At 46.0% G+C, this 12,177-nt stretch overlaps 1 protein-coding gene across 1 annotated transcript in view; it reads right to left on the reverse strand.

The window, feature by feature from the left end:
• LOC126521455 (metabotropic glutamate receptor-like) overlaps window positions 1–12,177 on the reverse strand; it is a 285,492-nt gene that overhangs the window by 86,212 nt on the left and 187,103 nt on the right. The window contains exon 3 of the mRNA XM_050170157.3: window positions 735–858. The gene's annotated coding sequence lies outside the window, so the exon portion shown is untranslated. The remainder of the gene's footprint in view (window positions 1–734; window positions 859–12,177) is intronic.

The following is a 12,177-nucleotide window of genomic DNA, read 5'->3' on the forward strand; positions in this document are numbered from 1 at the left end:
TTGGTAGGAGTTGAACCCACGACCTGACGTTTTGCGCACGTTGTGACGACCACCGTTGGTCACGTCGCGCGCTTCTGCTGACGTGGCCGCTCGAGTCACGTGACTGTGCCAGTGGCGCCACCAGACATCACTGCGCTTCTGCTGACGCGACCGCAATGCTTTCGCATTTGTCCACGTAGGGATAACTAAGTGCTCCATGAATTTTTTTTTTCAGTGCGCTTAGATAACGGGAAATTCTTTTACCGTAGATTAGAAACACGATTCATTCAAGCACAGCACACATCAGTCACTACGACGGATAAAATTCCTTCATACATGGACTTTCACGAGGTTCTTTTTTCTCCTGAAAACGAGAGCTGCACAAAATTTTCTCATCGGTGACGGAATGAAGAAACAGTGCATCGCACTGGCTGCCCTGACTTTCTCGCCATTAATTGCCACGCCAGTTAGACTCACGGCCTAATTAAGCTTCCACCAGAGCAGAATCAAGCTATACCCACCGCCCAAGAATTAATAGGCTCCATCAAAAAAATTAACTAATCCTCGCCCAGCACTTGAGACGATGCGTAGTCGCGATGAAAAGCCGGGGACATCCTTCTTCTTCCACGGCGGCCGTCCGTAAAGATGATAGAAAAAGAAATATGACCTGAATCCTCCCCCTGCCCCCCTCCAAAAAATAAGGGAACTTTCACACAAACAAGAACGCATAGAGGGAAGAAAAGGCGCTTCCTCACCACTGATGCGCGAACGCGTGCGATTAAACTCGAGCAAAGCGCCTGCGGCCGCTTGGAGAGGCTTTCGCCTCCCATTTCCAAGAGATGCTGTAGCCGCTTCGGGTCCCCGGGTTATGTGGAGCGACTGCAAAGAAAGAAAGACGAGGAGCCGTTGAGCGTGCAGAGATAAAAAGTTATTGGAAGGCGCCGCGCGAAGGCTCGTCTTTAGCGACGATGAGAGGGCGCGTTTCCTCCTCCCCACAATGCGAGGAAGAAGAAGGCAGATATGAATAGAGAAAGAAAAGGCGAGAAGCGCCGGAAGGGACGCCGGACGAGCAGAATAGGGAAACAAAAACGGGGCGCACAGCCGAAGGGGTATATACTGCTGGGAGAAGGAACGTGCATAAGCTTATGGACGCTCCCTCGCCTTTTCTTTTTTCCCCTCTTAATTTTTTCCGCGCTTTCTCTTAATGCCCGCGCGGTGGTTAGCACAAAGGATGAGAGGCTCGCTTTGTTTCCCAGCCAGAGTGTTCGGCTCTTCACATCTCTCGGAGCGGGCGGCGGCTGTGCTAAGCGCAAGCGCGGCCTTTGTGACTTTGGATGGGCGAACGCACTGGGCCCTCACGTACCTCCCTATCGTCCCCATTCTCACGTCCTCCCGAAATACTCCTCAAGTCTCGCCCCATTCCGCCCTTCCCAATACGCCGCCGCCATTCCGCTGGTTGTTAATCTTGCTGGCTTGCTATACTAGCTCACATAGCTCATTTCTTTCTCTGATTTTTTTTTCTTCTACCGTGAATGCCTCAACAATCCGTCTTGTGTTACTTTTTTCCTTTTTCTTGCTACATCAGTCTACTTAAACACGGCTTTGTTACGGAGGTTTTCTATTATGCTGTAAATAATGAACGTTTTGCGCAAACAACCTCGTGCTTCGCGAGGTCAGAGAAAAGTTGGAAGAGGAGGAGCGAAATAAGAGAAGCTGCTTGCAACGCGAGTTGCTCACCCGTCGCTTTCTTTTTCTTTTTCGTGTCTTTTCCCAAAGCTTACCGGCCCTAATTGCCAGCAGTTCCCGGCGCAGGACGCGATTTCAAGTAATGTCAACTTTTTTTTGGGGGGGGTCATGGTGCACACGAAATATTTAAGTACACTCAATATTCATACAAAGCAACAGAATCAATCCTTGTCAAGTACAGCAACAGAAATATATATATAACTATATACATATTTAACTTACATACTTACTTACATATAAACATATAACTTACATACAAAATAACAATAGCATAGCATGGTATTTATTACAATGAATAAAATGATGTATGTACAGGAACTATTTACGATAATATGAGCACCAGGTGGTCATAAGCGATCACAGGTATACTAGCAGTAGATACAAAGAAAACGTCGCACAAAGCAACGTCTTCCATCACAACAAAAACTTGAAAGAGGAAATTAAACACATAAACAAATGTTGACACCTATCCGGCTGATATTATTCTTGATCGTAAATGTGCTTTAAGCGCGTAATCTTTTAAGCGAACTGCGATCTTGAGGAAATTGTTCTTTCAGCATTTCGGTTTTACATACGAGTTTTTCATAGGCTATGCATGCATATAAGTAAAAACATATTACGGTACATCATCACACGGAACGACAAGATATCGTATACTGTGAGAATCTAGATCAGAAGATGTGTGCAAATTTCTACGGAGAGCATCCCAGAATATAATGACGTCTTTACAATCAATAAAACAGTGTTCAATAGTTTCAGGCACGTCACAAAGGCGACAGTTAATTGACGAAGCGAAAATATTCTTTTTCCAATGCCATATTCTAATGGCAAGGTTTCAGTGTGTAATTTGCAAAAAAAAAGTTTTTATAGAAGGGGGAACTGGCATTTTGAGCACTCTTGCAAGTAAATCATGTCCTGGTAGTCTGATGTACAGACCGATAAAACGCCGGCGGGAACAACATCAATATTTAAAGTTTGTCAAAAAATTTTCATGACACAGTGAATAAGTAATCTTTAGAGAAACGAACAGTCAGAAAAGCAATAGAAGAATAGACCTCATGCATGAACTGCCACAGACGAGGTCTAAAAAGGAAATTTGAAGACGCCACCAATTCTGGCAGGACACGAACAAAGTTAAACTGCAAGACGGCTCGTAGTACCGGATGAGATCTACCCCAAAAAGAGATAAAGCATGAGACTAACTGGGGCGCATGCAAATGCACCAGCCCTAACCCTCCAGCACTCACTGGTCGAAAATCTCGTCGCATCTCATAGGTTCAAAACTGGAAGACCGTATAAATGTGGAAAGATCCTGTGAAAACGTTTAATGTTAAGCCTTGCAGTGAAGAACCTGAAAGAAATAGAAAACCTTGGTTGCCAAAAACATGGTGCAGGCTTCCGCTGCTCCAAATATTGACAGACAGTGCAGGACATAGGTATTTGTGTGGCGCTGGAACGCGCTCTCTCCAGTAGTGCGCACTTCTAGGCATGCAGTGGAATGCCTAGATATATAGAATGGTCTTGTGGCACACAAGACCATTCAATTCCAGCGTAATGTGATCGTGTAATGGCCCAAGATCCAAACCGTAGCCCTAAGCTCTTAGAACCGTTCATTTGCGTACTGGAGACAGTACCAAACTCGTCTATGATAAAAATAGTTCTATCGATGCTAGGCTTGTCTTTGCTGAAGAATGCGATATATCATCAGCGTATGCTAACACCTTTAACTTATTACCAAGAATATTAAAATCACGAACGTTACTGTAGTTCAAAATGCTCAAGCAGAGTTGTTCTAAGTAAAGGGCGAAGAGGAGTGGGGGCATAGGACACCCTTGTTTCGCGGAAGAACGGATGTGGACGGGATTAGAGGGGCTACCACTCAAAATGAAGCGCGTTGTGCGGTGGCTATAACAAAGTCAAATGCCATTAAACACCGTGGATCCAACATTGACGTGTTCTAAGAGAGAAAATAAAAATGAATGCCACACCAGATCAAATGCTTTTGCGAGGCGAACCGAATCACAGCATGTTGCTCATAAAACGTGTAACAATACTCAAGACCACGTCGTTCATCACCGCTGCTGTTCTTAGATAAAGAATAGATACACGAGGTATACGGGCATAAGATACAGCTACCAATTTACGTGCGTACCGTAAAGGCTCGACGCTAACGTTCATCTATATGATCTCCTTAACTGTAATGAGTTTGAACCACGGCTTTTCATATACCTGTTATGCCTGTCCTTTGAACGCACCTTGTGTGAATACTCAGTAAGAACTGCACTTGACGCCGCCCTAGTAATGTCAAGTTCAAATTACCAAAACGTGTAAGATAAAGAATAGATGTGATAAACTTTCACTACTAGTTCAGGCGACAGCCATAGATTAGAAATCTACGCAAACACAACAGAAAGTTACGGCAATGAAGTAACATGTAATTAGAGTCACGAACGCTTTGCTATCAAACAGATACTATACAGCCTACATTGTTAAGGAATATATGATTGAGCTATGCGTTCGTGCTGCTGGAGACGCACCTATGCACTTCTGCACTTAACAACAAAGTTTAACTTTAGGCTCATCACGGGACAAAAGGGTCAAAATAATAATAAAAAAATAAGATGGGCGATCGACCACGAAACTCTTCGCCAACTTATTTGCAGTCCGCCTGGCTGTATCCATACTTGCACGGGTAGCTCATAAAAGCGAACAGCATATCGTTTTGCAAAACAGCGATTGTTTTTTTTTTTTGCCACAACAGCCTCAGAAGCAAGTAAGAACTGCTGAAAACAGTATCTGCTGTCGCACTGTCACGCAGTAAGATCGTAAAACCGACCAGGGGGACCATAAAAACGCCACGCGGGATTTAAAACCTGAAATTAATGACACAGAAGGAAATATCACCTTGAGAGGGAGTAAAAGTACAACCCGCAAAGCGACAAACTTACGACTGTCAATTTTTTTCAGTAAGCGGAGGTTTTTTCAATCCGCACAACAGGGCGTCGCTATACAGGGTGTCCCATCTAAATCTAGCCAGAGTTTAAAAATATGCCGATGCACGTTAAGACGACGCGACCAAGTGCATGTTGCTGACTATGATATGTCGTAAGCCACACAATTTTTTTTGTATTTTGCTGAATTGCGTTATTAGTCAAGAATAATTAATCAACTTCTGAAGCAACGAAGTTAGGCAAAAAATTCCAGTTGGAAAGTTGTAGAGCGGTTTGCGAAACGCACGATTAAACAGTTTCTAACTGTCTATCTATTAAGGCAAAATAAGAAAAAAAATATCACATGACATGCCCGCCTGCACGACGTAATGCAATGCTCCCAAACGTCCCGCGTGCAAACAACGTGGTATTTAGCCGGGTGGGCTGCCGCTTACAAGGCAACAGCAGCAACCGGTATGGCAGCGCAAGCGGTGACGGTAGCCGGTGTAAACCGCACTGACAACGCCTGCGTCACTGCCCTGCATGGAATTGGTCGAACACAAGTTCGCCCAATACTGTCGCAGGTTGAAGCACCTTACCAGACAATACAGACCAGTCGAAGAACAGGTGGGAGTTGTGTCGCGCGATCTTAGCTATACTGTTATACTTACTCCTCTTAGTCACGCGAAAGCATTATATGCCCCATGAAGCGGAAAATACGGCGTCCGGCGTTATCCGGTGGCACCAAAACCCTCGTGACCAAGTGATGATGCCACGTTGCCGGCGACAGACCTCCTGTGTGCTCCCATTGCGAAATGTCACGGTGAACAGCCGCGGCGTCGGATGTACGCCATGTCCCACACGCAAAAAAAAACGACCTGGCCCACACTCAAAATTAGATTAAGGTGGATTAAAGTAGATTAAGGTAGACTGATGTGGATTAAGCTGGATTAAGGTTGGTACAATTTAGATCAAGGTGGATTAAGGTGAAGATTTAATTTAAGGTGATAACTTAGACAAGTCATCAAGCCTTCGCATTCAAATCACGTAAGGACAATTAAGTGACACATTTTTTTCCGTGTAGGGACTTGTAACTACACATTTTTATGCCGCAATATTGTTTCTCTTTATCATTTATATACTTTGTCATCGCGTTGTTCCTGCACCGCTTGCCAATATTTCAAGTAGAGGGATGCTATCTGTCCTGTTGATCTTCTCTTTTTTTCTCTTTACGTGTAAGCGTTACTCCTATTTTCATGCCGCTTCCGGAAACCAATCATTTTGTTCTTAGCCTGCGGTCTGCCTTGTGCCCTTTTTCTGTGCCTTGTGCCTTTTTTCTGTGCCTTGTGTCGCGTCGTTCAAAATTCTGCCAATCAACAAGACGTACCATTTAGCCGGAATGAACACGCGGACGCTACGCATGTATACGTTCCGAGCTAATGAATGATTTCTTGCTTCGATGCATATGCCTAGGAAAATGCGTTGTTTGTATTTAAGCCATACAGAGATTTATTGCAAGTCATCGCTTTATAGCTGCAATGTCTCTTGTAGTATGATAAGAAAGTAACGCGCGCCTAAATAACTGAATACTTGCGGGCTGATAAACATTGCATCTATCTGGACAGTTCAAATTATACAACCGCAAAGCCATATACAACTGTTAATATAGTTTTCTTACAGGAACGCTTCTTGAAATAAGAAGCTCCTCGCACCATACATGTTTTAGGATTTGTCCAAAGTCAGCGAAACTTTCAGTAGTAAATGCCGGAATCAACTAATGCGGGCGCATGGTTGTTCTACTTCTGTATGTCGACTACGGTACGATTGATTGATTGATTGATTGAGTGAGTGAGTGAGTTTAACGTTCTAAAGCAACGCTCGGAATATGAGGCGTGCCGTAGTGGAAATGAATCCGGATGAATTTTGACCACCAAGCGTTCTTTAACGCGTGCACCCAAAGCGTGATACACGAGTGTTTTTGTATTTCACTCTCATCGAAATGCGGTCGCCGCTGGCGGGAATCGAGCCCTTGACCTCGCGCTCACCATCAGTACGCCACAGCCACTGCTCCAAAGAATGGCGGGTGGCGACAACGCGAGGCAGAAACGTATCTCAGCAAACACTAGGATGCTTAAAATCGTGCATGAAAACTTGAAACTACAACAACGGCTTAAAGAGCCACCGTAGGCAGAAGCTTTTCGTTTCTTTTTTTTTATCTCTGTGCGAGCTGGTTAATTAGCGTCGTGCACGTGAGATACGGAACGCCTTGACAAGACAGCCTCGGCGTAATGTCAAGTCGTCGGCGTCTATGCGTCTCGGCCGGCAAGCTCGTTAGTCTTAGCTCACAGAATGCACCCCTCGCGCGGAAGCGCTAACGCCGTCCTCGAAGCAGTTTGTCGTGCCGGGAAATGTTTTAGTAACGAGCGCACCAGGAACACGGCGTCTCCCGAGGAGCGGCCGACCCACGAACGAATGTCCGTTCGCCTCGTGAGACAGGCAAACGACGCGAGACGAAATCACCCGCCGTAATAAACGCAAATTAAGTCGTCAAGAGCGCCATGATGAGTGATTTAGAGTAAACGCCAGCAGCACGCACGACCCCGCCCGTCCGCACGCATGCTGGGACACACTCTGAACGCACCATATGCAAATATAGCAATGCAAGTATAGGTTTTTAAAGGGACTTCTCACATACCGCCTTTCATGTGGCCTTCCGCTGACCTAAATAGACAAAATTCCTGTGTATTTACCCCAGTTGAAATGAGCATAACAGGCTCGTTATAGCGCCTTTGAATTGTAATGTTGCGGTACGTTAGTTTTATGACATAGAAATGATAATGGCTTGCTGGCTGGAACAGCTCGCGCTTTTCATGGACACAGGATAAGCAAGTTGTCTACAGAGCCTGGGAATGAAACTTGGGTGGAAGTGCGTTATAAGAGAAAAAGGCTAGGGCGTCGTCCTTTCTGCACTTCATGAAACTCGGCCATTGTGGCGAGGTCATCACGTACTAAATAGACGTTACTCGTCTAGGTACTCAAATGAATCAACAGCACAAGATTAACCTCCCCATTCTTGTGTTGCAGGAAGTAATATTTTGATAATATGCGGAGGTAAATTAAGAAGTTGGAGTTTGCAGTGGAAGCACATCTCCATTTTTCGAGACTTTGTAAATGGCTAAACTGAAACTTCCTAACTCGATGATCGAGCTTTTAGTTTATTATTTACGACTGTGGTTAATCCTTTATTTGTGCATCGCGTCCTTGGAATCGGCTGGGATCTTTGTTTTATCAGACCTGTACCATCTGATAAAATTAGGTGCATGAGAGAGAGAGAGAGAGAGAAGAAAGCCGTTCAAACAATCAAACTCTTAAAGGGGTCCGGAACCACCCCTCTGGCTTGGTGAAAAAACACAATCCGCGGATAGCATGCGCTGCTGTGAACATCTCAGCCGCAAGCTAAACGCAAGCTCGCAAGCTGGAGCTCGCAAGCTGATCGCGAAGGCACCTTTGTCTGAAACACTCTTTCCAACAGAAGCCCTCTCCTCACGCTTTTCGGGCTCATTTATTCCGTCATATTGCAGATTCCCATACTACTGTTAGCGTGTATGTTTATTGAACTTATTTAGTAAACAGGCTGAAGTATACGAAATTCTGCGTTTCGAATTTCAATAGAAATTACGCACTTTCGCAAGTACGGCTGTCATACTATCGGCGAATATCGTCAGCTAACGCTCGGCAGCGCCCGCCCGCGCAGGAATGACACTGCTTATCGGTATCGTTACTGTCGGGTCTTGCTAACTTATATTAGTTTTTAAGACTAAACTATCCTCGAACCACGCGAAACTTAAGGGCAGACGAGAGCGCGCTCACTCCTGGCCGTTCCTGGCTAGGCACCTTGGCATACTTCGGTTCGTATTGTGTTATTGCATAAAATGCGCCATCTGGGTGCTGGTACTCTCCGTCGGTCAAGCTGGTGCAGGACAAAGCTGATCCGCACCACACAGCACGGCCAGACTGGAGAACATGAACGCGATCATGTACTCCAGCACTATCATGCACATAGTCAGCCACTACAGTTGTCATAGTCAGCCGTTAAGTTGCCGCGGCCGCTACGGCGTGCCGCGACGAGCGTGTTCGCTGAGCGCGCTGAGGACAACGGCATGCTCTGATTGGTATCTGTTGGTGACGTGACTCAAGGCCCGACCGCCAACATCTTATGAACAGGTCGTCTGCTTCCCGAGTCGCACACCTTCGAGCCTCGAGGTTGCACAGACTCGAAGCTTCCCTCGTTCAAATGTTGCGCCCACAGCATGGTAGTAACGATGCAGCAATTGTGACCTCGTAAATTTCACTGTATTATGCGGAAACTCCACGGAAGTCACGCTTCTGCGTGTTTATTTGTGTTTGAAGACAATATGATCCTCAATTTTGTCAAAAATGAAATTATTACTACTCTAGCGAACGCTCTCAAAACCCGTGACGTCGCAGCGAGTTCTGGGGAGTACTTTCAGGCGTCGTCGCCATCATATCATCATAGTGCTGACATGGCAGAACTTGGAGTAACAAAAACACTGTGGACATTTTGAACGGATAGCGCGGTTTCACCTCTGTGCCCTAGAACTGCATGGTGTGCAAGGGCCTATGACGCGCTGTTTGCAATACTTGTATGCGCATTGTACGTGTGCGTAGTTAACTGTGCACTGGCATCGTCATCCACACCACCTTTCTGCGTGGGCGCTTCACTGTATGGCGCTTCACTATCTCTCCTCTGTCCTTTTTCCACGTTATGAACCAGGCGCTAAAACAAAAAAATTATAGCAAGCCCAAGCACCAGCTTGACCAAGAAGAGTTTATTTTGGAATACCGTCTCCCTCTCTCTCTTTCCCTCTCTCTTTCCCTTCTCCCTTTACCTACGCAAAGCAGCAGGTAACAGACAACGCTCCTTTGGCCGACTTCCATTCTTTTCTCACATTAAAGGTGTTCTCTCTCTCGTTCTCTCCTATAACGGTGACATTCACGAATGTGCCATTCGAGAGAGAGAGAGAGAGAGAGAGATAAAAAAGCAGGCCGGTCAAGAGATTGGTTGTCTACCCTACGTTGGAGGAATGGTAAAGGGGAATAGAAAGAAAGGAGAGATTCGAAATGCTCGATATATTGTTCTAACTGAGCATAAGAGTCGTATTTATGTCATTATAACAGTTACACATGAGGGGAACGCTAAGACCTAGTTCACCGCGATCCCTCCACGGAGCCATCCACTGAAGTCTCTCTTTTTATTTTAGCGCTCTCATCGTATTTTAGGCAGCACGTAGAGGTGAGGTACTCAAGCGCGCCCGCTCTAACAGAGCTGTCGGGGTTGGGACGATTGAGTAGTGTCCGGCTGTCCATCGCAAAGAGAGAGAGAGAGAGAGCGAAAAAAGAAAGAGAACGGAGCCGGCAGATAGATGAGACGCAGGAGTCGCCGTGTTTGGGGCCATACGTGTCGAACTCGTCAAAGGTTCGCGTTTCTGTGGAGATGCGCGCGGACAGAGAATATACGCTGGCCTCACCTCGCCAATCTTTCGCGCCAGCATCTCCCCGCTAAGATTGGTGAAGCGCGAGATGAGAAAAAAAGAAAACAAGAATTAGAAAAAGGCAAGGAAAGTCAAGTGGCGTGTTGCTCTCTATCTGTCGCTGTGTCTCTATCGCCGAATGGGAAAGGGAAGAGCGAAGAGAGGGAAACGCGAAAGTCGTTGAAAAGCTGCTGCGGATCTGGCGCTGTGGTGCAGGAAAAGGAAAAGGAGAAACGGGAGGAAGGGAGAAGAAGAAAGACGAGATGAAGGGACTCACGGGCCGCGCACTATGGGAAGCGCTCCTGCAACTCAATTTCGGTATCAAGCCGTGCGGAGCGGATCATATTACTCAGAAGCCCTTCTTTGGATCCCGCGACGACTATCAGGAAAGATGGTTCGTAGGGAGAAAAAGGAAGGGTCGAGCGGGGAACCGGTAGAACGGGAAGGGACGGGAGAAAGGGGTTCGTGGCATCGTACGCGGAGGTATAACGCGGGCTCGTTCGCGCAACAAAGAAATATGTATACGCCGCGGGAAGAAAAAAGGTCGCAGGTATATACTACGGGGAAAAAAAACGACGCAAACGGTGAGGGGAATACGATCTGCAGGAGTCTGGCGGTAACATCGCACTTGTCGAGAAACCGCGGAGAATTACCCCAAGATGGAAATAGGGTGGTCGCAATGCCGCGAAGAGAGAAACGGAAGAAATGAAAGAGAAAGGGCAGAGGTCGTTTCAAGACGCGAGTTTAGAGGGCGTCGGTAGAAATGAATAAAAAAAAAAAGATGGCGGAAGCAGTGTTGCCCGTAACGACCGTGCCATGGCCGAGGGGTATCTATGAGAAAAAAAGAAAAATAATAACATAAAGACTAGTGAGGTTAAAAAAAAAGCGGAAGGCGATTGAACAGTCACATCGGCTCATTCAAGCGCTCTCCTACATCCTGGCGCCAGGAAACTGAGCGGCTACGACACCACTTTTTTTTTTACAAAATGTTAACAGTGCAGGTTAACGAGAAAAAGGAAATAGCAGTAAACATACGAATGGTAAGGAAGAGAGAGAGAGAGAGAGAGTTGTTTAGGCTGTTAAAAAAGAGACTAGCTTTTAGTGCTACTGGCGACAACGTTGGATATCGATCTATTTTCATGTTTTCTTTAATACAAGCAAGCTCTATTTGAAAGCGATCCTAGTTTTGAGCACAGCGTTGCACGGATACACAGGCCAAACCAAGCAGCAACATTGGGAACAGAGGGCATTTCATCCGGCGTCATACCTTCTCGATCAAAGGTTAATTGCCTGGCAGGTGCACGGCAAGCATGTAATAGAAGTAGTACTTCGAAAAGCACAGTGTAACGTTTTGGTTTACATCGCATTTTTATAAGACACAGAGAGAGAGAGAGAACTGACGACAGCAGTCGTGGTCGACTTTGGAAGAAATAGTCTTGCAGATGTCGCTAGTGGTGATCGGAGATTTGGCAAGCGGCTAGCAGCGGTGCATCAGTGGCAATGGCATTTTGTCGCCGAGTATGAGGCCGGACCCGTTGAATTTATCACCGTGGCTGCGCCCATATTTTGACAGCGAAAGTATAATAATGCTCGTGCAGCAACTACGGGCGTACGTAAAGTAACCACCGCTGGGGAAAGCTAATCCAGTGGCCACCATTATGGCAGTTATCCCGGTTCTATTGCTCCAGGGCGTTAAGCTCTACCATTCAATGAACAGCAAACGAGAAAAAAGAGATAAAGAAAGCAAAACAAAGACAAGTAAATGAAACAAAACAACAGAAAAAGATTTCAAACTTCGTCGTAACCAGAGCTGTGACTGGTGCTTTAAACATTGACAACGTATTGTGCAAGTGGCCCCACCACTTAGATAGCACAAGGCCCGTGCACTCTATTTCATGACGTCATGCTACTAGATCCGAAATATTCATCACCAAGCCCGGCGTGACGTAAGCGGCAATGTCAAGATCACC

Source organism: Dermacentor andersoni, chromosome 6 (genome assembly GCF_023375885.2).
Source record: "Dermacentor andersoni chromosome 6, qqDerAnde1_hic_scaffold, whole genome shotgun sequence".
NCBI lineage: Eukaryota > Metazoa > Arthropoda > Arachnida > Ixodida > Ixodidae > Dermacentor > Dermacentor andersoni.